Source organism: Gopherus flavomarginatus, chromosome 1 (assembly GCF_025201925.1).
Source record: "Gopherus flavomarginatus isolate rGopFla2 chromosome 1, rGopFla2.mat.asm, whole genome shotgun sequence".
Lineage (NCBI taxonomy): Eukaryota > Metazoa > Chordata > Testudines > Testudinidae > Gopherus > Gopherus flavomarginatus.
Genome location: NC_066617.1, coordinates 135503459 through 135525377, shown reverse-complemented (window position 1 = coordinate 135525377; position 21919 = coordinate 135503459). Strand labels below are relative to the sequence as shown.

Below are 21919 nucleotides of genomic sequence, written 5' to 3'. Positions count from 1 at the left end.
CTAACAAGTAATGAACCGAGCAGGTTGAATATTTTGTTTTGTAAGGAGGATCACTATTAGCGATTGTTTCCCAATTGCTCTGAAAATGAGAGATGCCTTCCAGGTATTACCTGTCCATGTGACATGGTACATCCCACGCAGCCCTTATTCACTTTGGGAATTCCATGGGCACTCCCAGCCCTTGGAAATGGAAGAGGGGGAAAGTGGATCATCTTCTGTAATGTTGCAGAGCAGGTCTGAGCCAGGAAGCAGAGCAGAAGCTGCTATACAGAAAAGCAAATGAAAGAGTAGCGCTGCAGCCAGGGAAAAAATAGGAACAGTGAGAGGACAAAAGGAAAAGGATCATGTTAGAGCCAAAGGACTGAAGTTGGCATCAGGACATATGGTTCTATTCCTGTCTCTGCCACTTACTCACAGGGACACCTTGGTCAACTCACTTCACCATTCTGTGCCTCAATTCCCTCATCTGTAAAATGAGGATAATAAGTAATGTGTCCAAGGAAGGCTGCAAAAGAGCTTAGAGTGATTTGAGATAATTGCATGAACAAGTACAAAGTATCCATTTAACTATTCTCCTTCTCTCCTACTTTTTCCTGTACACTTGGATTTCATTGCCCTGATTTTTTTATTGCTTCTTTTCCCTTTCTGTTTTTAATTCCCAAGTTATTGGTATTTTGTTCTGTAGATGTGCTGTGACTTTGCCCCTGGCAAAAAAAGAAGCTCTGAAGTTTCACTCTGCTTGTCCTGTGCTCATTTTGACAAGTGGGCACTCCAGGATCACAGTGAATCCAAAACCATGGAAAGAGCCCACCATTTTGGACAATAAGACCTCCTGCTGGATGGAAGTTTTGCCTCATAAATGCAGTTATCCTTCACAAGCTTGGGAGCCAGGAATTGAAACCAGATTGCCTGAATCCCACTCCAGTGCTTTACCACAAGGCCATCTTTCCTCCCTATCCAACTGACCACAAATTAAAGCTGGGTGGCTGTTGTTCTGGAAACCAAAGGATGAAAGAGGAGGGAAAAGCTGAATTTAACAAATAAAATTAATCAAGATAGATGACAAGTACATGCAATCTAAAGGTCTTAGTGGGTGGCTTGTCATTTTGCATTTTTAATGCCTATTTTAAATGATTGTTCTTATGATGTACATACAACACCCCAGAACGCTATGGCGAGTAGGCACATTAGAAATAAAGAGTATTATGTAATTGACTCAAATCATTGGAGAGACAACAGAGCAGCAGGATTTGCCTGCAGACTACAGGTATGTCTACTCTGCAATGAAATACCCACGACTGGCGCATGTCAGCTGACTCAGGCTCACAGGGGTTTCAGAGACCATGCTCCCACCCAAGCCCAACATCTACACATCAATTTTACAGCCCTGCAGCCCGAGCTCTGTGAGCCTGAGTCAGCTGACACAGGCCAGGCAAGGGTGTTTTATTAACGTGTAAGCATACCCTCACCCCAGCAGCCAATCCCATTCCTCAGACTGTGCTGCATTCGGCTCTCTCTAGGACTCAGCAGCCCTGCTTCTACACTGTCTGGGCTGCCTGCAGAGTGGATCCCCCCAGGCAGTGTGAGGCCCTACGCGGCTGCCTATTCTGCCTATGCATAAGGACGGCCCTGCCCTCAACACTGTGTAGAGTGCTATGGTCAAGTTACAGAATCCTCTCCCTTCCCAGCTGTAGGAGCCAGGATGGACATACTACAATGCTCCCCAGAGTGATGTGATTGCAGAGATCTAGTTATAAAGGCGTTTTTCTTTACATGACTAAACTGTGGTAGCAAAACTGCTTTAAAAACCAGCATAGCGTTCTGCTAGTGTAGACAGAGGGGGCATCGATCAAAGCAACCAAATCAAGCAAGGGCTGTTTAATACATAAACTGAGCTGACCTGTTAGACTTTCACAGGAGGTAAAAAAGAAAACCTTACAAAATATCCCCTTTTCCCCCCACAACCAACAGTTACTGGGACAAGTGAAAACGGGAACATTACCAATTTTCAGAGACACATGGTAGATCTAGCAGGCATCAGATTATCTCTTGCAACTCCATGGCCTGCCATGTGGCACTGCTTACACTTAGTGGTCTGAAGTTCTCACTATGTGCATATTAGTTGGATTTTTTGTTGTTTTTTTTTTGAAGCTGGCAACAAAGGCACATGAGTTCTCCTAGCATGAGTCCTGTCTGAACAGGACCCGCCAAACTGGTTGTGTGATTTTATGCTGCTTTCTTTCCACAGAGCCCTTCAAAATGCCAGAATAACAGCAAGTAAATAAGAAATAAAGTTTAGTGGTAGAGTTCCAAAGATCAGCAGTGGGAATACACTACCAAAAACAACCAGAACCTCCCCAACATTTTGCAAATATCCAAGGACAAGAGATTATTTAATATAATTATTTGCTTTAATTTATATTAATTATTTGCATCATGGGAGCACCTAGAGGCCCCAGCAAAGGCCAGGGTTGCATTGTGCAAACACACAGCGAACGACATTCCCTGTCTCAAACTGCTTACAATCTAAATAGATACGGCAGGCAAAGGACAGGAGTGGAAACAGAGGCACAGAGAGAAAGTGACTTGCCCAAGGTCATACAGGTCAGTGGCAGAGCCATAAAACAGAATGTAGGTCTCCTGACCCTCAGGATGTGTCTACACTACGAGCTAAGGGTGTGGTGCTGTAGCATAGCCACAGTAGCACAGGCAGTGCCAGGAGACACACAGGCTAGCTGCCTTGAGTACTTACCCACAGGGTTGAGGCAGGTTTGTACTTGAGGCAGCTAACCATGCCTTTGCTGCCACTGCTCATGGCTACACTGCTATTTTTAGTGCATTAGCTCAGATAAGGACTTGCAGGAGTATGTCTCCATGAGCAGGGAATCACATCCCTAGCTTGTAGTGTAAACCTAGTTCTAGTTCCCTCTGCACTAGACCATGCTGCCTTCCCTATGCACACAGACATGAAATAACACATGACCAAGACCATGCTACTATATCTGGATATGTTTGCATTGCTTCCAGTGCCAAAATAATACCTAAACAGTTACATAGCTCTGCACATTTTCAAAGCAGTGCACAAACAATCACTGATCAATCACAACTGCCCACCCACAAACCTATTATTAGGACTCTGAGAAAAGTAGAACTGGTCAAAACTTTTGCAGCTGCATGCTTTTCCATTGGAAAATGCTGTTTTGTCAGAACAGAAATTTTCAGGGGGAGGGGTTCAAAACAAAGCATTTTGATAATATCCTTCCATTCTGTTTCAAAGTGTTTGGAATACAACGGGATGATTTTTTATTTTCAAATAATGTTTGGTTTTGAAATTTATTTTATATTATTTTAAAAAATCAAAAATCGTAAGGGTGAAAATGAGGCAAAATGTTTCAACTGAGCCGAAACAACATTTTTGAAAACATTTCATCTTGTGGGAAATTTCAGCTTTTTTTCTGAGGCAGATTGATTTTTTCCCCCCTTCAAGATGATGGAATTTCTAATGGAATGGAAATTCCAATTCCCAATCATCTCTGAAAAAGTTTAAGGAAATGAACACAACTAAATGTATCAAACTATCCACCCTACCCATAGGGCAGTGGGTACCCACAATTTACTCAAGTGCTGTTATCTATACTGGCATCAATAGCACACCTTCCCCTTGAATACTCAGGCCCATCAATCAGTTCTCTAGCTGGTAGGACAGGGGTCGGCAACCTTTCAGAAGTGGTATGCCAAGTCTTCATTTATTCCCTGTAATTTAAGGTTTCGTGTGCCAGTAATACATTTTACATTTACAGGGGCCAGTGGATGGAACCCCAGACTGGCAGCAGGCTGAGTGGGGCCGGCGGCCGGGCCAGGCCGGCAGCAGGCTAAGCCACTCAGCCCACTGCCAGTGTAGGGCTCCGTCCGCCGGCCCCTGCCAGCCGGGATCCCCGCCGCCAGCCCCACTCAGCCCACTGCTGGCACCAGGGTTCCGTCCATCCAGGCAGGCCAGGCTGAGCGGGGCTGGCGGACGGAACCCCACGCCAGCAGCAGAGTGCCACTGAAAATCAGCTCATGTGCCGCCTTTGGCACACGTGCCATAGGTTGCTGACCCCTGTGGTAGGAGCACCCAAAATACTCACAGGCCATCACAGAGATGGCTCAGTGTTTCAGGAAGTAGCCTACATATTAGGCTATGCAGGAACTGCCACAGTAAATGTTCATTTTCATCAGGTTGTATAACCAAGGATCAGATAAAACCCTCAGTAAATGGGCAAAGTACAAGCTTATAGCTGCTCCTCGTGGGCCACTTTGAACTGACACACCTGCTTCTTTGGCAATAGTTTTTTTTCCCAAAGATTTGGACTTTACCTACCTCAGCAGGGCAGGGTAATAATGTTTATATAGAGTCTGTCAGCTGGAAAGACCCCAAGGTGCTTTACAGGCTATGCTCCAGTCCTTACACACAATTGCACGACGGCAACCATGGACATGTGGTGAATATTGGGACAGCTCACAGTCATATAAACACAAGGATAAATATTTTCTGGACCGGAGCCTTGGATATGCCAAACTGTGAACCCTGTACTCACTCTGGTGAACAGTTATTCACTCAAGTAATCCCATTTGTGTCAATAGTACTCACTTAAGTAAGTGCTCATCAGTGAGAATAAAGTAGGGCTGCTAACATCATATTTCAAAAATGAACTGTTTTCTTAACAGCTCCACCCCACCCTTCCTCCAGATATTATCATTTATTAATAAATAATATAATGCAGCAGCACCTACATTCACCCAGGGGTTTTTTTGATGCACTCTGCAACTCACAATCTTGTTGTACAGAGATGAACAAGTAAGGGATGTTCCTTGTAATAAGGGACTGTTGGCAACCCTAGAATAAAGGGTTCACAGTCTGGGCCTCTGTGAATAATGGTTGGGCTTTAAGAGCATAATTCTCCTAACCAACTTACACAAACCTCTCCTCCCCATTCTGGATATTTAGAGCCTCTTCTGCACTAGTTTAATATGCAGACATTCCACTGATGGGAGTGGAGGTGCCTAGGAGAATATGCAATAAAAATTTGCAGTGTGGATCAGAGAGAAGTACTTACACACACACACAATCACTTAGAGATGGTGATATCTGTGATCGGTTGCACTCATCATATCATGCACCAATGACCATGGCTCCTCATCTGCCTGCTGCCTACTAATCCATCTCCACAATTAAATAGACTGCCTAGGGAGGTCATGGAAGCTCCTTCAATGGAGGTTTTCAAAAGGAGGCTGGATAGACATTCGTCTTGGATGGTTTAGACCCAACAAATCCTGCATCTTGGCAGGGGATTAAACTAGATGACCCTTGCGGTCCCTTCTAACCCTATGCCTCTATGATTTTAACACTACAAACCTCTGAGTGGCTTCCAAGTAGCTATCATTTTTTGAAAGGTTTCCTTTTAGCCCCACCGAAATTTAGAACTTCCCTCCATAAAATTACACTGTTCTAAGGCCCAGGATGGGATAAGTCCTTTTCCAGTGACAGGTCTAAGATCAGATATAGCAGAACCTCAGTTATGAACACCTCGGGAATGGAGGTTGTTCGTAACTCTGAAATGTTCATAACTCAACAAAATGTTATGGTTGTTCTTTCAAAAGTTTACAGCTGAACACTGACTTAATACAGCTTTGAAACTTTACTATGTAGAAGAAAAATGTTGCTTTTAACCATCTTAATTTAAATGAAACAAGCACAGAAACTGCTTACCTTGTCAACTCTTTTTTTAAACTTTTCCTTTATTTTTGGTGGTTTACGTTTACCACAATACTGTACAGTATTACTTTTCTATATTTTGATCTTTTCTGTCTCTGCTGCTGCCTGATTGTGTACTTCTGGTTCCAAATGAAGTGCGTGGCTGACCAGTCAGTTCATAAATCTGGTGTTCGTAACTCTGAGGTTCCACTGGATCTCACAGTCTAATCTATCTATCTTTATGCGCATGCACACACACACACGCATGCATGCACACACACACACAGATATTATATACACAGCTATATACAAAACAAATACATTGATAATTTTAGTTAAAAGGACTGCCTGAAGCACGGTGATCAGGAAGCCATGCTGAAAGGTATGTGAAAACTCCTCTTATTAGTCGCGTTTTCTCAGGTTATGTCTTCACTACCAGTCGGATCAGGGCTCCCGTAAATGTAGTTAACATTCTTTGGGGAGGCTGTGGTCCTACACTGACAGAAAAACTCCTTCTGTCAGCATAGGCTGTGTCTACACTATAGGCTACGCCGACATAGCTATGCTGGTATAGTCTCCATAGCGCAGGCATACTGCTAGGATGCTGGGGGCAAGTAATGGGGAGGGGGAAATGGGCACACACAGCCCCAGGCATAGCCAGATAATGGAGGATCCTGACAGCGGTGGGAAGGGAGGGCAGAGAGCGCCCCTAGCATGAAGGAGGTCATGGGAGGCACTGCAGGGAGTTCCTGGCAGGATGGGAGGGTGGCACACAGGGAGTTTAGGAAGCCAAGTGGGGGAAGCAGGGAGAATGGAGGGATGCGGAGCCCCTGCTGTGTGCGATACACTTGGCCTCCACATGCAACAAAGTGAGCAACCATCTCATTTTAACTTTGAAAAGCCTGTAAAACAACAGCCTTATAATTTATTCATTTATTTGCATTTGGTTCTCATCGTGGGATCACAAAGCCTTAAGCACAGCAGGAGGGCTTAAAAATGAATGAGGGTAAACTACAAATGTTTGTGTCCTGGAGCAAACATATGTGCAGTGTCTACACTAGCACAAACAGTCATGTTAGGGTACGTCTACACTACAGGATAAATTCGAATTAGCTTAAACCGATTTTATAAAACAGATATTATAAAGTCGATTGTGCGCGTCCACACTAGGCACATTAATTCGGTGGTGTGCATCCGTGGTCCGAGGCTAGCGTCGATTTCTGGAGCGGTGCACTGTGGGTAGCTACTGTAAAAGAATGAGGCCAATAATGTCGATTTGCGTCCACACTAACCCTAAATCGATATAGTAATATCGATTTTAGCGTTACTCCTCTCGTTTTGTAGGAGTACAGAAATCAATTTAAAGAGCCCTTTAAATCGATATAAAGAGCAGTGTAGTGTGGATGGGTGCAGTGTTAAATCGATTTAACGCTGTTAAAATCGGTTTAACAGCGTAGTGTGGACCAGGCCTTAGTTAAGTGGCAATCAATTAATTCAAGTTACTACAGGTCAGCTGCAACTCCAAACATCCCATTGGATTCTACCAAATAAAGCCCACACTTTTCCTGTTCATTGTTCTGGACATGTGGGGCACTTCAAAATATGAGAAGGAATACGGTCTTTTAAAGGATTTGATTCTATTTTTTCCAGCAAAATTAGTCACTCAAATGAAGGCAATCATAAGTCCAGGGTCCGGAGACTCTCTTTTCAGCCAGTGGTTCCATTAATGCCAGTTTCTTCTGAACCCGTATTTAAACAAGGATTCCCCCAGTCCTTCAATCCACTGCCCAGCCATCGTCATCCTTCTAACTGGTCCAAGGCACATATTCTGACACCCTTGCTAATCAGGAGTAGCCCTATTGAAACCAATCACCATGAGTAAGGTTGGCAAAATTCTTCCCTGTTTGTGTGATGCATGAGGCCTTGTTAAAGGATTTCTACCCTTCCATCAAACTGTGAGGAGGAAATCTGACAATCTCATATTTACTTTAGGGTTTGACTGGACTAGAGTTTGTGGTCCTGTAGTAAATGTAATTAACTGATTGCCAATTAACTCAAATTAACTAACACGACTGTTCATGCTAGTGTAGCTACTCCACACAAACATTGTGTTCCAGGACACAAACATTTGTAATTTACCCTAGGGGATACTCTAGTGGATGGGGCTTTAGCCATAAAATAAACCACAAGTGTGTGCGCCTAAACCAAATGTTGGAGAGTGTCTGGAGTAGCATTTATAACCATGTTAATTAATTGACTATCAAGTTACTCTGGTTAAAACGGGATCTCAAACTCTTATGAGACACTTAGGGTAAATCTAAATTAGGACAAAAGAGCGCTTTAAAAATATGATAGTTAATACAGTTTAGCTAACACGTTTTAAAACCCTGGCCTAGACAGGGCAAAGAGTACTTTAACACGTGCTAGCTGATCATGGTGAACACATTTTAAAATAAAAACCTGTTTTCCTACTTTAGATATATACCCTCAAAGGGTATGTCTACACGGCAGTTGGGAGCGTGCTCCCCTTCCTAGACAGACAGACACACACTAGCTCTGTGTGAGCTAGCGCACTGAAAATAGCAGTGTGGATGTAGCAGCCCCGGCGGCAGCATGGGTTAGCCACCTGAGTATGGGACCCAAGGGGTTGGGGAAGTTTGTACTTGAGTGGCTAGCCTGTGCCACAACATGCACACTGCTATTTTTAGTGCACTAGCTCATGCAAAGCTAACATGTCAGTCCATGTGGGCTGGGAGGTTCATTCCCAGCTGCACTCAAGACATACCTAGTGTTCTTAAAGAACCTGACAGCTCACTTGTGTATCTAGTTAGCTCATTAATGCCAATCAGATAATTAAAGAGGCAAGTACTCAGATTCCCACCCACCATTCAAGTCACAGCCACAGATGTACAGGGACAGCATGAAAACAAGATCTTTGTTTACTTAGGGCAGTGGTGTAAAAACAATGGCTGCATTGGCAACTTACAAGGGGCCAGAATGCCAGGCCTAATTTGCATATCTTTACATAAATTTACGTGTGTGACTTTACCAGGGACACACACACACATTACTTTTATTTGCACTATTGGTGTATACAGTGCTTTGCAAAAAGCACATAGAAAGCCAACATAAGCCCTGAAGGCTGAGAACATGCATTAGTGCCGATACGGGCACTGCTTTTCTGATGTAACTTCTTGTTCTCCAGGCTTAAGTCTGAGATGGTCACCTCTCTGCTCTAGAGATGAGTCCCAACCAAAATGAGAGCTGAAGCTCTGGAAAAGTTCAGCTCCAGATACAAAGTTTGTGTTTGGCTCAGCCCTAGCTTGTTCAACTACACAAATGAGTACCTCTAAAGGCACTTGTATAAAGAGCCGTCCCCTTATGTCCCTGAGTAGCTCCCACTCACCAAGCACATAGGATCTGATCCAAAGCCAATTGAAGTCAATGGAAAACCTTACAGAAATTAATTCTTAGGTTGACTTTCATTGTTAGCAATTCAATTCATTTCCCTCACCTTTGTAGATCCCTCAGTTCTAGTTGAACTTTAGCCTGTTTCTTCAGGTTCGACTGAAAATAGATCTGTGAACAACCTGAACGTGGTTTGTCCCTTTGAAAGTGCTCGAACCATAGACCAAACGAGCCTTGAATACTCTTAATCTCGTCACCGTAGGGACAATTACTCAGGACTTCTCTTCATAGAGAGCTGCTGTTGAAATTTCCATGCTGTTCTGTGCAGTGGGTTAAGATTTCAGGTGGAGTGGAAGCAGATGGACTCTTAAGACACAGAAATCCTGTTTGCATGCAAACACCTCCCATCATTAAAAAACGAGGGAAGAGAAGTCTAGTAAACATTATGCCTATGCACAATTTTCTCTATTAAAAAATGCTTCCCATGGTTTCCCAGGAAGAACTAGCAGGTCTTTGGAAGAAATATTGCCAAGTATTTCTTTTAAAGCAGTGACAGCTGCTTCAGTGTCACCACACAAACATCTGGGTCATAGAGCTCTTAATGAATTTTCAGAGACACGGCAGTTTCAGAACAGGGCAAAACTGTGGCACAAGAGAAGGACTCAGGGCAGGCCTATTGTTAGAAGATGAGTTGTAGCTAGCTCTCTTCAGAGTGAGTTGGGAGAAAGGGAGAGGGAGAGAGAGAGAATGAGCCTGTCTCCAGTGTGGTTGTTCCACAAACGCCCATGCTCATTAGTCAATCCTATCTCGATTCCTGTGCAATGTCTTTCCTAGTGAAACATGAAATCAGCAGGAAACAGAGGTGGTTTATGGACTGCTCGTTGCTGAAAGCAACCTTCTCATTCTAAATGGCAGTTAAATTCAGTATAAAATAAAGGATCTGAAGCAAGAAGCAACTTGCACTCTCAGAACGACACATCCTTTGCTCCCAGTTCTCTCTCCCCTTTTGCACAGCAGAATTATTTTCCTACTAGTGGGATGAAAATTTAGCTGAACAGATGTTGCAGGGTTCAGGATAGAGGGTGAATTAACATTAGCAGTCAGAGCACATGTGTAATAGCTGCAGAGATGGGGGAGCCTGGTTTTGAACAGAGGACCTCCTGGCCTCAAAGCAGTAACTTTGCTCAATTGAGCTAAGAAAACAATTGTCACAGGTCAGCTTGAGCGATGCTGGGATCAGAAAATATATCAAGGCAATGAATTATCTGCTGATTAAAGTTGCCCTGGGATAATTTCAATTACCTCCAGGTCTAGAAACCCAGTCTGCTTTTACAGAATCAGATGCTTTCAACTCTGTAAACCAGGAGTCTGTACTCCTGTAAACGACGTGCAGAACTAGGGGGCCTTGCTGATGCAATGAGTTAACACACTGGCCTCCCAGTTCTGGAGACCCAGGCCACAAGAAAAATGTTTTCTCCTAGTCCTCACTTATCCACACACAAAAGACACTATGCAATTTGGCACAATGCAGCATAACCGGCAGTCTCTGTCCTAGAGAAGCCAAATGACTGGAAGAACAGGATGTGCTGCAGGTCAGGATGCAGTGTATTGTACCGCACTGGTAAAGCTACCTGGCAGCTGCAAGTCATTGACAGAGCTGTAAAGTGGGAAGCTTGGGCCACAGTTGCTCTCATTACGCCTGAAGTGTTTTTAGCCAGTACTACCAGCCTCCCACTTTCGTTTTCTCACAAAGATAATTGAAATGAGAGCTTAATGCAAAACATCCCTTTTACCTCAGTTAAGTTTATGGCACTTTTGGACAGATTTTAAGCACAAATGCAACCAGTCACAAAATACCTCCCTCTTATACAGCACATTTAATCCATAGATCGCAAAGCATTTTGCAACCGGTAAGTATCATTATCCTCATTTTAAAAATGGAGAAACCGAGGTACAGAGTTGTAAAGTGACTTGCCCAAAGTCACCCAGCAGGCCAGTGGCAGAGCTGGGGGAAAAAACATGTCCCAGACCAGTGCTCTGTGCACTAAGTCACGCTGTTCTGAAATAAAAACACGGTAATGTTGTGCTCATTTAAAATGACACACCTAAGTAGTCAATATATTCGTTTGGATCCTGATACTTCAGCTGCTATCAGTGGACACAGCAAGCTGAACTTCCTGCAAGATTTCAAGAAAAAATTAGGCAGAGGCAAACCATAAAAAGTCTTCAATGTTTGAAAAATAAGGTTGGACAGGCAGCCTACAAAAATGGGATCCCCAGTTCATCACCAGCACAGCTCTGCAGATAGAAACTATTGTGTCAACATGGCTCAGGCATTTTTTTTGTTCCATTGTCATTTAACTTTATTTGGAGGATTTCAGGTTGAGGCCATGGCAAAACTAGCTCTGTGGAAGTCCCAGTTCCCCAAAGTTTGGGATTGCTGGGATCCAGATAGTGGTCTGGGCCCCTCCATGCTGGTAAAGCAAATCATATTACAGATGGGGCCAGGATCTTTAAAGCCTCGTCTACACTGGCAAAAATGGGACCTGCAATTTACTGACATAGCAGGTTCACTGAAGGTACCAAAGGTAGAAGCTGTGGTGTAGACGCAGCTCAGGCATTTCTATCACCATGTCATCTAACCCTGCTCAGAGTGGTTTTGGGTCAGGCTTTGATAGAGCTGTGTTAGAATGTGGCTTACTTGGCAAGTGAGTTTGACCTGCTCACATTTAAACACTATTTTGAAACGTGTTTATGGGGCCTAATTTAAAAGTATATGAGCATTCAGGCAAGGGATCACTGGGTGGAATTATAAATTAAAGGCACCACCACCATTTAGTTCTTTTGGGCCAAATTCTTAACAAGACAATAGGAATGAACAGGAAGTTTTCAAGATGGTGGAAGGTTAGCAATAGGGTTTCCGAAGAAACCGTACTGGACCCAGTGTCATTTAATATATTTAATCTGGAAATGAGGGTGAACAATGAGGGGGCAAAATCTTCAGAGGACACAAAATATTTAAGGTTAGTCAGGAATAAAGAATGTAGAGAACTTCAGATGGACCTAGCCAGAATAATAGCACTTGAACGAGAAGCATGATGGCACATGAACTACAACGTTGACAAAAGCTAGGCACTGCACTTCGGAAGGAGTAACCTGAACTAAAGTTACACAGTGCTGGACTTTAAATTAGCTATAAGACCTCTGGAAAATGACCTTAACATCACTGTAGACAACCCAATGAAAACCGACAAGACTGTGGTTAGTTCTGGTCACCCTAGCTCCAAAAAAGAAATAGCAGATCTAGTAGGGTCCAGAGATGGGTGAAGGAAACAGAGACTTCTGTATGAGGAGAGGTAGGAAAAAAATGGGACTGTCTAGTTCTGAAGAAAAGAACAGGAGATGTGATAGAGGTATAGAAAATAATGAATGGTTTAGGGATGGTAAATCTGCCCCTCCTATTTACCTACTTGTATAATGCAGGCTCCCCTGAATGCAGCAGAAACAGTGAAAGTTACAAGTAAAAAATGTAATGAAGAAAATGATTACAAAGCTTCAGGGTGGGATAGTCAAAGAAGCCTAAGGGAATGCATGACTCCTATTGAATTTCAGGGAAGTCTGAAAATCACAGCCTCAGGGTTCACTCAAAGCCTGTTCATAGGACATAGAACTTAAGAACGGCCATACTGGGTCACACCCAAGGTCCATCTACTCCACTATCCTGTCTTCTGACAGTGGCCAATGTCAGATGCCCCAGAAGGAATGAACATATAATCATCAAGTGAACCTTTTCCTGTCTCTCATTCCTGGCTTCTGACAAACAGAGGCTAGGGACACCATCCCTTTCCACCCTGGCTAATAGCCATTGATGGACCTATCCTTCACGAATTTATCTATTTCTTATTTGAACCCTGTTATAGTCTTGGCCTTCACAACATCTTCTGGCAAAGAGTTCCACAGGTTGGCTGTGCGTTGTGTGAAGAAATACTTCCTTTTGTTTGTTTTAACCCTGCTGCCTATTCATTTCATTTGATGGCCTCTAATTCTTGTGTTATAAGAAGCAGTAAATAACACTTCCTTATTTACTTTCTCCACACCAGTCATGATTTTATAGACCTCTGTCATATTCCCCCTTGGTCATCTCTTTTTCAAGCTGAAAAGTCTGTTTTATTAATCTCTCCTCATCCAGCAGCTGTTACATACCCCTAATCATTTTTGTTGCCCTATGAACATGCAAACTTTCATGACGATTAGACCTAATTTACTGTGTTTTGCTGCTTCTGTGATAGTGTGAGGAGGAGATGGTGCTAATGAAACCTTTTCCTGTAGCTGCCTTATAAATGTCTCCATAAATAGGGCAGCTATCAAAATGTGAAACTGGGAAGGTCTGCCCTAGGATCACAGAAATATTTCCAGTGCTTAGAATTGGCTGGGCAGTATCCCAAAATCCCCACCAAGTTCATCCCTTAAAAGAGAGCAATCCGTGCACTCTTGCTCACATGGAGCCCCATTCCTGCAATCAGATCCATGGGAGTGGATCCCTGAACACTTGTAGTCCCACTGAAGTCAGCAAGGCACAGTGGTCCACCTACACAGATCTGATTGGAGGATCAGGGTATTGGCTTGAGTCCATACTATGGGCTTGTCTATACTGGAGTTTTAGTGCTATAGACTCATAGACTCTAGGACTGGAAGGGACCTCGAGAGGTCATCGAGTCCAGTCCCCTGCCCTCATGGCAGGACCAAATACTGTCTAGACCATCCCTAATAGACATTTATCTAACCTACTCTTAAATATCTCCAGAGACGGAGATTCCACAACTTCCCTAGGCAATCTATTCCAGTTTTTAACTACCCTGACAGTTAGGAACTTTTTCCTAATGTCCAACATAAATCTCCCTTGCTGCAGTTTAAGCCCATTGCCTCTTGTTCTATCATCGGAGGCTAAGGTGAACAAGTTTTCTCCCTCCTCCTGATGATACCCTTTTAGAGACCTGAAAACTGCTATCATGTCCCCTCTCAGTCTTCTCTTTTCCAAACTAAACAAACCCAATTCTTTCAGCCTTCCTTCATAGGTCATGTTCTCAAGACCTTTAATCATTCTTGTTACTCTTCGCTGGACCCTCTCCAATTTCTCCACATCTTTCTTGAAATGCGGTGCCCAGAACTGGACACAATACTCCAGTTGAGGCCTAACCAGCACAGAGTAAAGCGGAAGAATGACTTCTCATGTCTTGTTTACAAGACACCTGCTAATGCATCCCAGAATCACGTTTGCTTTTTTTTGCAACAGTATCACACTGTTGACTCATATTAAGCTTGTGGTCCACTGTGACCCCTAGATCTCTTTCTGCCATACTCCTTCCTAGACAGTCTCTTCCCATTCTGTATGTGTGAAACTGATTGTTCCTTCCTAAGTGGAGCACTTTGCATTTATCTTTATTGAACTTCATCCTGTTTACCTCAGACCATTTCTCCAATTTGTTCAGATCATTTTGAATTTTGATCCTGTCCTCCAAAGCAGTTGCAATCCCTCCCAGTTTGGTATCGTCCGCAAACTTAATAAGCATACTTTCTATGCCAACATCTAAATTGTTGATGAAGATATTGAACAGAGCTGATCCCAAAACAGACCCCTGCGGAACCCCACTTGTTATACCTTTCCAGCAGGATTGGGAGCCATTAATAACTACTCTCTGAGTACGGTTATCCAGCCAGTTATGCACCCACCTTATAGTAGCCCCATCTAAATTGTACTTTCCTAGTTTATCTATAAGAATATCATGCGAGACCGTATCAAATGCCTTACTAAAGTCTAGGTATATCACTTCCACCGCTTCTCCCTTATCCACAAGGCTCGTTATCCTATCAAAGAATGCTATCAGATTAGTTTGACATGATTTGTTCTTTACAAATCCATGCTGGCTATTCCCTATCACCTTACCACCTTCCAAGTGTTTGCAGATGATTTCTTTAATTACTTGCTCCATTATCTTCCCTGGCACAGAAGTTAAACTCACTGGTCTGTAGTTTCCTGGGTTGTTTTTATTTCCCTTTTTATAGATGGGCACTATATTTGCCCTTTTCCAGTCTTCTGGAATCTCCCCCGTCTCCCATGATTTCCCAAAGATAATAGCTAGAGGCTCAGATACCTCCTCTATTAACTCCTTGAGTATTCTAGGATGCATTTCATCAGGCCCTGGTGACTTGCAGGCATCTAGCTTTTCTAAGTGATTTTTTACTTGCTCTTTTTTTATTTTATCTTCTAAACCTACCCTCTTCCCGTAAGCATTCACTATATTGGACATTCCTTCAGACTTCTCACTGAAGACCGAAACAAAGAAGTCATTAAGCAGCTCTGCCATTTCCAAGTCTCCCGTTACTGTTTCCCCCTCCTCACTGAGCAGTGGGCCTACCCTGTCCTTGGTCTTCCTCTTGCTTCTAATGTACTGATAAAAAGTCTTCTTGTTTCCCTTTATTCCCATAGCTAGTTTGAGCTCATTTTGTGCCTTTGCCTTTCTAATCTTGCCTCTGCATTCCTGTGTTATTTGCCTATATTCATCCTTTGTAATCTGACCTAGTTTCCATTTTTTATATGAGGCCTTTTTATTTTGTAGGTCACGCAAGATCTCGTGGTTAAGCCAAGGTGGTCTTTTGCCACATTTTCTATCTTTCCTAACCATCGGAATAGCTTGCTTTTGGGCCCTTAATAGCGTCCCTTTGAAAAACTGCCAACTCTCCTCAGTTGTTTTTCCCCTCAGTCTTGATTCCCATGGGACCTTACCTATCAGCTCTCTGAGCTTACCAAAATCCGCCTTCCTGAAATCCATTGTCTCTATTTTGCTGTACTCCCTTCTACCCTTCCTTAGAATTGCAAACTCTATGATTTCATGATCACTTTCACCCAAGCTTCCTTCTACTTTCAAATTCTCAACAAGTTCCTCCCTATTTGTTAAAATCGAGTCTAGAACAGCTTCCCCCCTAGTACCTTTTTCAACTTTCTGAAATAAAAAGTTGTCTGCAATGCAGTCCAGGAACTTATTGGATAGTCTGTGCCCCGCGGTGTTATTTTCCCAACATATATCTGGATAGTTGAAGTCCCCCATCACCACCAAATCTTGGGCTTTGGATGATTTTGTTAGTTGTTTGAAAAAAGCCTCATCCACCTCTTCCACCTGATTAGGTGGCCTGTAGTAGACTCCCAGCACGACATCACCCATGTTTTTTACCCCTTTTAGCCTAACCCAGAGGCTCTCAACACTTCCGTCTCCTATGTCCATCTCCACCTCAGTCCAAGTGTGTACATTTTTAATATATAAGGCAACACCTCCTCCCTTTTTCCCCTGTCTATCCTTCCTGAGCAAACTATACCCATCCACACCAACATTCCAGTCGTGTGTATTATCCCACCAAGTTTCAGTAATGCCAACAATGTCATAGTTGTATTTATTTATTAGCACTTCCAGTTCTTCTTGCTTATTATCCATAGTTCTTGCATTTGTATATAGGCATCTAAGATACTGGTTTGATCTTTTCTCCCAGCTTTGCTCTGACCCTCCTTTCTCTCTGCCATTATAGCCCATGCTCCCTCCTGTTTCCAACCCATCTCCCAGGTCTTGTTCCCCACTTACCTGTGGGGTTTGCTTACCTGTCCCCGTCGAACCTAGTTTAAAGCCCTCCTTACTAGGTTACTATGGGTAGCTACAATGATGAAACTGCACTGCGGTAAAACCCTAAAGCAGACAAGCTGCACTCAGGGCCGGCTCCAGGCACCAGCACAGCAAGCAGATGCTTGGGGCGGCCAACAGAAAGGGGCGGCACATCCGGCTCTTTGGTGGCAATTCGGCAGCGGGTCTCTCAGTCCCTCTCGGAGGGAAGGACCTGCTGCCAAATTGCCACTGAAGAATGAAGCAGCGGGGTAGAGCTGCCGCCAATCGCGGGTTGGTTTTTTGTTTGTTTGTTTTTTCCCCACCCCACTTGGGGCGGCAAAAACACTGGAGCTGGCCCTGGCTGCACTGGTGTAAAAAGAGACTTGAATAGTGCCATTTACCCTGGTTTGGAAAAGGAGACGTATGACTCTCAATATAGGCAATATGGAACAGATTCCAGTGCCCACTAAGATCAGTGGAAGTCTTCCCATTGACTTCATTGGGTTTTGGTTCAGGCCTATGTAGAGTAGGTTATTTAAATCACATGTATATTTTTTTATACTTCTTTTTATAGAAAATCACTTGAGTAGACACGTGAGTAATCTTCTCGAACTCAGTGGAACGACTCTTGTACATGTGTGTTTGCAGAACTGGGCCATTGGTGTGTCTAACTTTGCAGAAGCAGAAAGGGTAATGTATCGCCTCTTAGCTTTCAGTTGGGGGTGAACCCCATAGCTAAGGTCGCACAGCATGTTCAATCCCATTGCATTCCCTGTTTTCCTAGTTTTTTTGGTAACATGAACCTTGTGATGGACACTGAGGAGAGCTGGGTGATTCAAGATTCAATCACAACTTTCCCAGCAAATTCATCTTTCAATGCTTGGTCTTTTTTGTTGTAAGCAAAACACCCTTAATAATTTTTTATTTACATAAAGATGGGGAGGGAAGAGAGAGCCAACTTTTTCCATTAAAAGTTCTAAGCAGATCTGGATATCAAAGCTCCAAGTCTGGGAGCATTCAGATCAAGGACTTTTGTTTAGGCCCATCTCTGGTCAAAATCACATTTAACCAGAGCTTTTGCATGATTTCAACCCAAAACCGTAAGACACTCAAGCCATGGTAGGTCAAAGCTTAGTACAAGTTTGACAGCAGGTGCACAAAACTCAGCAGAACTTTAGATGGACCAAGCCTGAGCTGTAGCAAAACCTGACACCAAGTGTGTTGTGCAAGATCCTGATCATCTGGTTATGAAAGTTCATTGGAGCTTTGATACAAACCATGTGTACTGCAATTATCTGGGCATGATGGGGTGAACTAAAGACAAAGTGTAAGTCTCAAACTTGAGTCACCCTGTTTCTCCTCAACTTGTATCACAAATGTCTTGTTACTTTAGGAATCACAGAATCATAGGACAGGGAGGGACCTTCAGAGGTTATCTAGTCCAGTCCCCTGCACTCATGGCAGGACTAAGTATTATCAAGACCGTTCCTGACATGCATTTCTTTTCCCTTCTTCAGCGATGCCCTGTTATGTGGTGAACTAGACCTCTTGATGCACTGCAAGGGTGAGCAATCCTTTCTGGACTCTACATTTCCATCAGTCCACTCCCAAAATCAAAGTAGTTCCCTCAGAACATGGGAAATTCCATATTTCTTTATTTTAATTATTCTGGGTATCTGGCTAAAGACTACAAGGAAGGCAGGGAGCTTATTATTTTACTTGCTAATTATTAAACATTTTTTGTTCATCAAGTTAAAAAGGAGGCTCAATGATAGCTTGATGCTTCTCAATTTGATGGCATCTCCACAAACCCTGATGGCTGTGGGTAGGTTCTGGTCTCTTTCTCTGATCTTTCAACCATCTACCTCCTTTCTCTTCACTTTTCTTTTCTCACATGCCTCTTCACCTCTTTCTAAACTCCCTCCACCCTCGAAACTAAATGATCCCGTTTAACAAATAAATACAAAATAATGTCATATTATTGCTAATACTCTGCACTTACAGTACATGGAACATTACATCTGAGGATTGCTAAATACTTCACAGATCTAAATTAATTAAAGCCTCCCAGCATTCCCCTGAGTATATGAGTACTTTATCCCTTCTGTGATACAAGAGGAAACAGAGGCACAGAAAGTACAACCACCTCACCAGATAAAAAGTCTGGGGCACAGTTGGTCATGTCATTCTATCTCAGAGACCCCTGCTACAACTATCATGCATTACTCCCTAATGTTAGAAAATAAATATTTTTTTAAATAAACCTTAAATCCATACACAAGAGCAAATCACCGTTTCTTCCTTAAGGGACCAATCCTACTCCTACCAAAAACAGTAGCAAAATTCCCACTGATTACAATGCAAGCAGGATTGAGTCCTAATTTTGAGAATGAATTTGCTGCTCACAAAACCCTGGGTCTATCCAGCAGGGAAAGAAAAGAAAAGAAAATCCTCTAGGCATCTGAGCCTGAAATTCATTCATTCTCTCATTCTCTCACAAGTAGTCCCATCTGACTAAGTCCCCATGCAAGCGTACACTTTGGACCTATTCCTATTTAAGTCAATGGCAAACTTCCCATTAACTTTTATGATGCAGGATCAAGACCATTGTATGGATCCCAAAAATCTGGTGGTGGGGTGGAGGAAAGGGAAGGAATCTTCTAGTGACTTGCAGCATAAATGATATGAACTCAAGTAGAAAATGGAGTTGTAACTCTCTTCCCTCTCTATCCTAATCCCACAAACAGCCCATGACTTGAAATCTCTGGAGGGGATCATTTTGTTGGCACAGCCTATTGGTACTAGTACAAAAGCTAGTCTGGCTGACAAACCTTTGGATTCATTAAAGCAGCTTCCCTCTGCTGACCTAAGCCTGCCTCTTAGTATAATCGTGAAAAATGTTGTGCCAGAGCAACTGCAAATATTGAGGCTCTCTTCTGAAGAGAGGCAGGAAAATGTATTGAAATAATCATCAGTTTAAAAAAAACAAAAACAAAGGTGCTTTAAATATTCCTGGCATGATTAATGGGGTCTTTTTGTGTAGCTGTGGTAGAGTTTTTAGTCGGTGAGTGTCCGTTAGTGTTTCTCTTTTTGTCTCTTTCAACATCTACTCAGAGCTCCAGGATTTAAATTTCAACACAGCTCAGCATAGAATCTGACAGTCCTGTCAATTTAGGGGGGCTGGCGGTGGTGTTTGTTTTCCTCCCCTCCATCCCATGTATCAGGTTCTGTCGACCAAATTTTTATTTTCCAGTTCCTTCCTCAGTGACACCCTGTGTAATCCTACTACAAGTTTGCCCAGGTGTAGTTCTGTGATCAGAATTTAGCAAACATTTCTGGCGATGCTGCTCAGCAAGGAATAAGGATGTCAGTGGGGCTACTCACCTACTTAAATGCTTTGCTCTGAGAGACCAGGGCTGCTAATGACTAGAACTTTGTCTTGGATCTGGCCTTGTCGGGGGATCTGGGCCCAGTTACAGCTCAGTACGCAGCGTCCCTCAATGCAGCAGCTGTATGGCTCATCAGCTTCGCTTCCTATCCTCCCCTCGCAGCTGGGCAGCCCAAGCAGCAGTCAGGGCATCTCCCAGATAATCACTAGGAGGAGAAACCAGCTGCTATTTGGGCCCAGTGAATGGACTGGATTATCTAATCTCCCTTTGACCTTGCCATGTGGGGGGATAGTTGAAGGGAGTATTTCTCTTCCACCCATGGGGGGAGCAACAGGGGAGAAAAAAGGAGGGAATGGCTATTAGGCTGTGTCAAGCCCCATAATCTTTCAAGACATAAACTGATTGCTACCAGTGACTGGGGGGGAATTCCCTGCCTCACATACACCATTTCACAACTGACCTGGTGTTTTATGGCAGGGAATTTCACCTTCCTCTGAAGTATCTGATATGGCACAGAGCTGGAGGTAAGATCCAGGAGCTGATGGAGCCCCGATCTGATCTGGCATGGCAAACCCTACATGCCACACATTTTCGTTGGGATAGTTCCTGGCTGGCCCTCCCAGGGGAGCAGGGCCCCATGAATGACACACAATAGGAGACATTTGAAGGGAGCCATCCCCACACCTTTCTGAATTCACCATACAGATATTATCTTAGGGTATGTCTACATCTACAATTTTGCAGCGCTGGTTGTTACAGCTGTATTAGTACAGCTGTATAGGGCCAGCGCTGCAGAGTGGCCACACTTACAGCAACCAGCGCTGCAAGTGGTGTTAGATGTGGCCACACTGCAGCGCTGTTGGGCGGCTTCAAGGGGGGTTCGGGGAAAGCGAGAGCAAACCGGGGAAGGAGACCAGCTTCCCCGCGGTTTGCTCTCGCGTTCCCCGAACCCCCATGCAAACCGCAGGGAAGGAGACCTGCTTGCACAGGGGTTCGGGGAACACGAGAGCAAACCGGGGAAGGAGACCAGCTTCCCCGCGGTTTGCTCTCGCGTTCCCCGAACCCCTCTGCAAACCGCAGGGAAGGAGACCTGCTTGCACGGGGGTTCGGGGAACGCGAGAGCAAACCACAGGGAAGGAGAACTGCTTGCTCGGGGGTTCGGGGAACGCGAGAGCAAACCGCAGGGAAGGAGACCTGCTTGCTCGGGGGTTCGGGGAACGCGAGAGCAAACCGCAGGGAAGGAGACCTGCTTGCTTGGGGGTTCGGGGAACGCGAGAGCAAACCGCAGGGAAGGAGAACTGCTTGCACTGGGGGTTCGGGGAACGCAAGAGCAAACCGGGGAAGGAGACCAGCTTCCCCGCGGTTTGCTCTCGCGTTCCCCGGACCCCCCTGAAAACCGCAGGGAAAGAGACCTGCTTGACGGAGAGGCTTCCTCAGGTATGCTGGGATACCTGCTTATTCCACGGAGGTCAAGAAAAGCGCTGGTAAGTGTCTACACTTGATTACCAGCGCTGGATCACCAGCGCTGGATCCTCTACACCCGAGACAAAACAGGAGTACAGCCAGCGCTGCAAACAGGGAGTTGCAGCGCTGGTGATGCCCTGCAGATGTGTACACCTCCTAAGTTGCAGCGCTGTAACCCCCTCACCAGCGCTGCAACTTTGTGATGTAGACAAGCCCTTAGTCTCTCTCCTCTGCACTTCCACACTTTCAGGAAGCTCTCCTACCCTCATTGTCTA

General features: G+C 44.1%; 1 protein-coding gene across 5 annotated transcripts in view; it reads right to left on the bottom strand.

Moving 5' to 3' along the window:
- The window catches only part of ETV6 (ETS variant transcription factor 6), a 182092-nt gene that overhangs the window by 134427 nt on the left and 25746 nt on the right, over positions 1 to 21919 (bottom strand). The window contains exon 1 of one of the 5 annotated variants that reach the window (XM_050966115.1): positions 20176 to 20275. The exons of the other annotated variants lie outside the window; for them this stretch is intronic. The gene's annotated coding sequence lies outside the window, so the exon portion shown is untranslated. Of the gene's footprint in view, positions 1 to 20175; positions 20276 to 21919 lie in introns of those variants that run through there. 5 annotated transcript variants of the gene reach the window in all.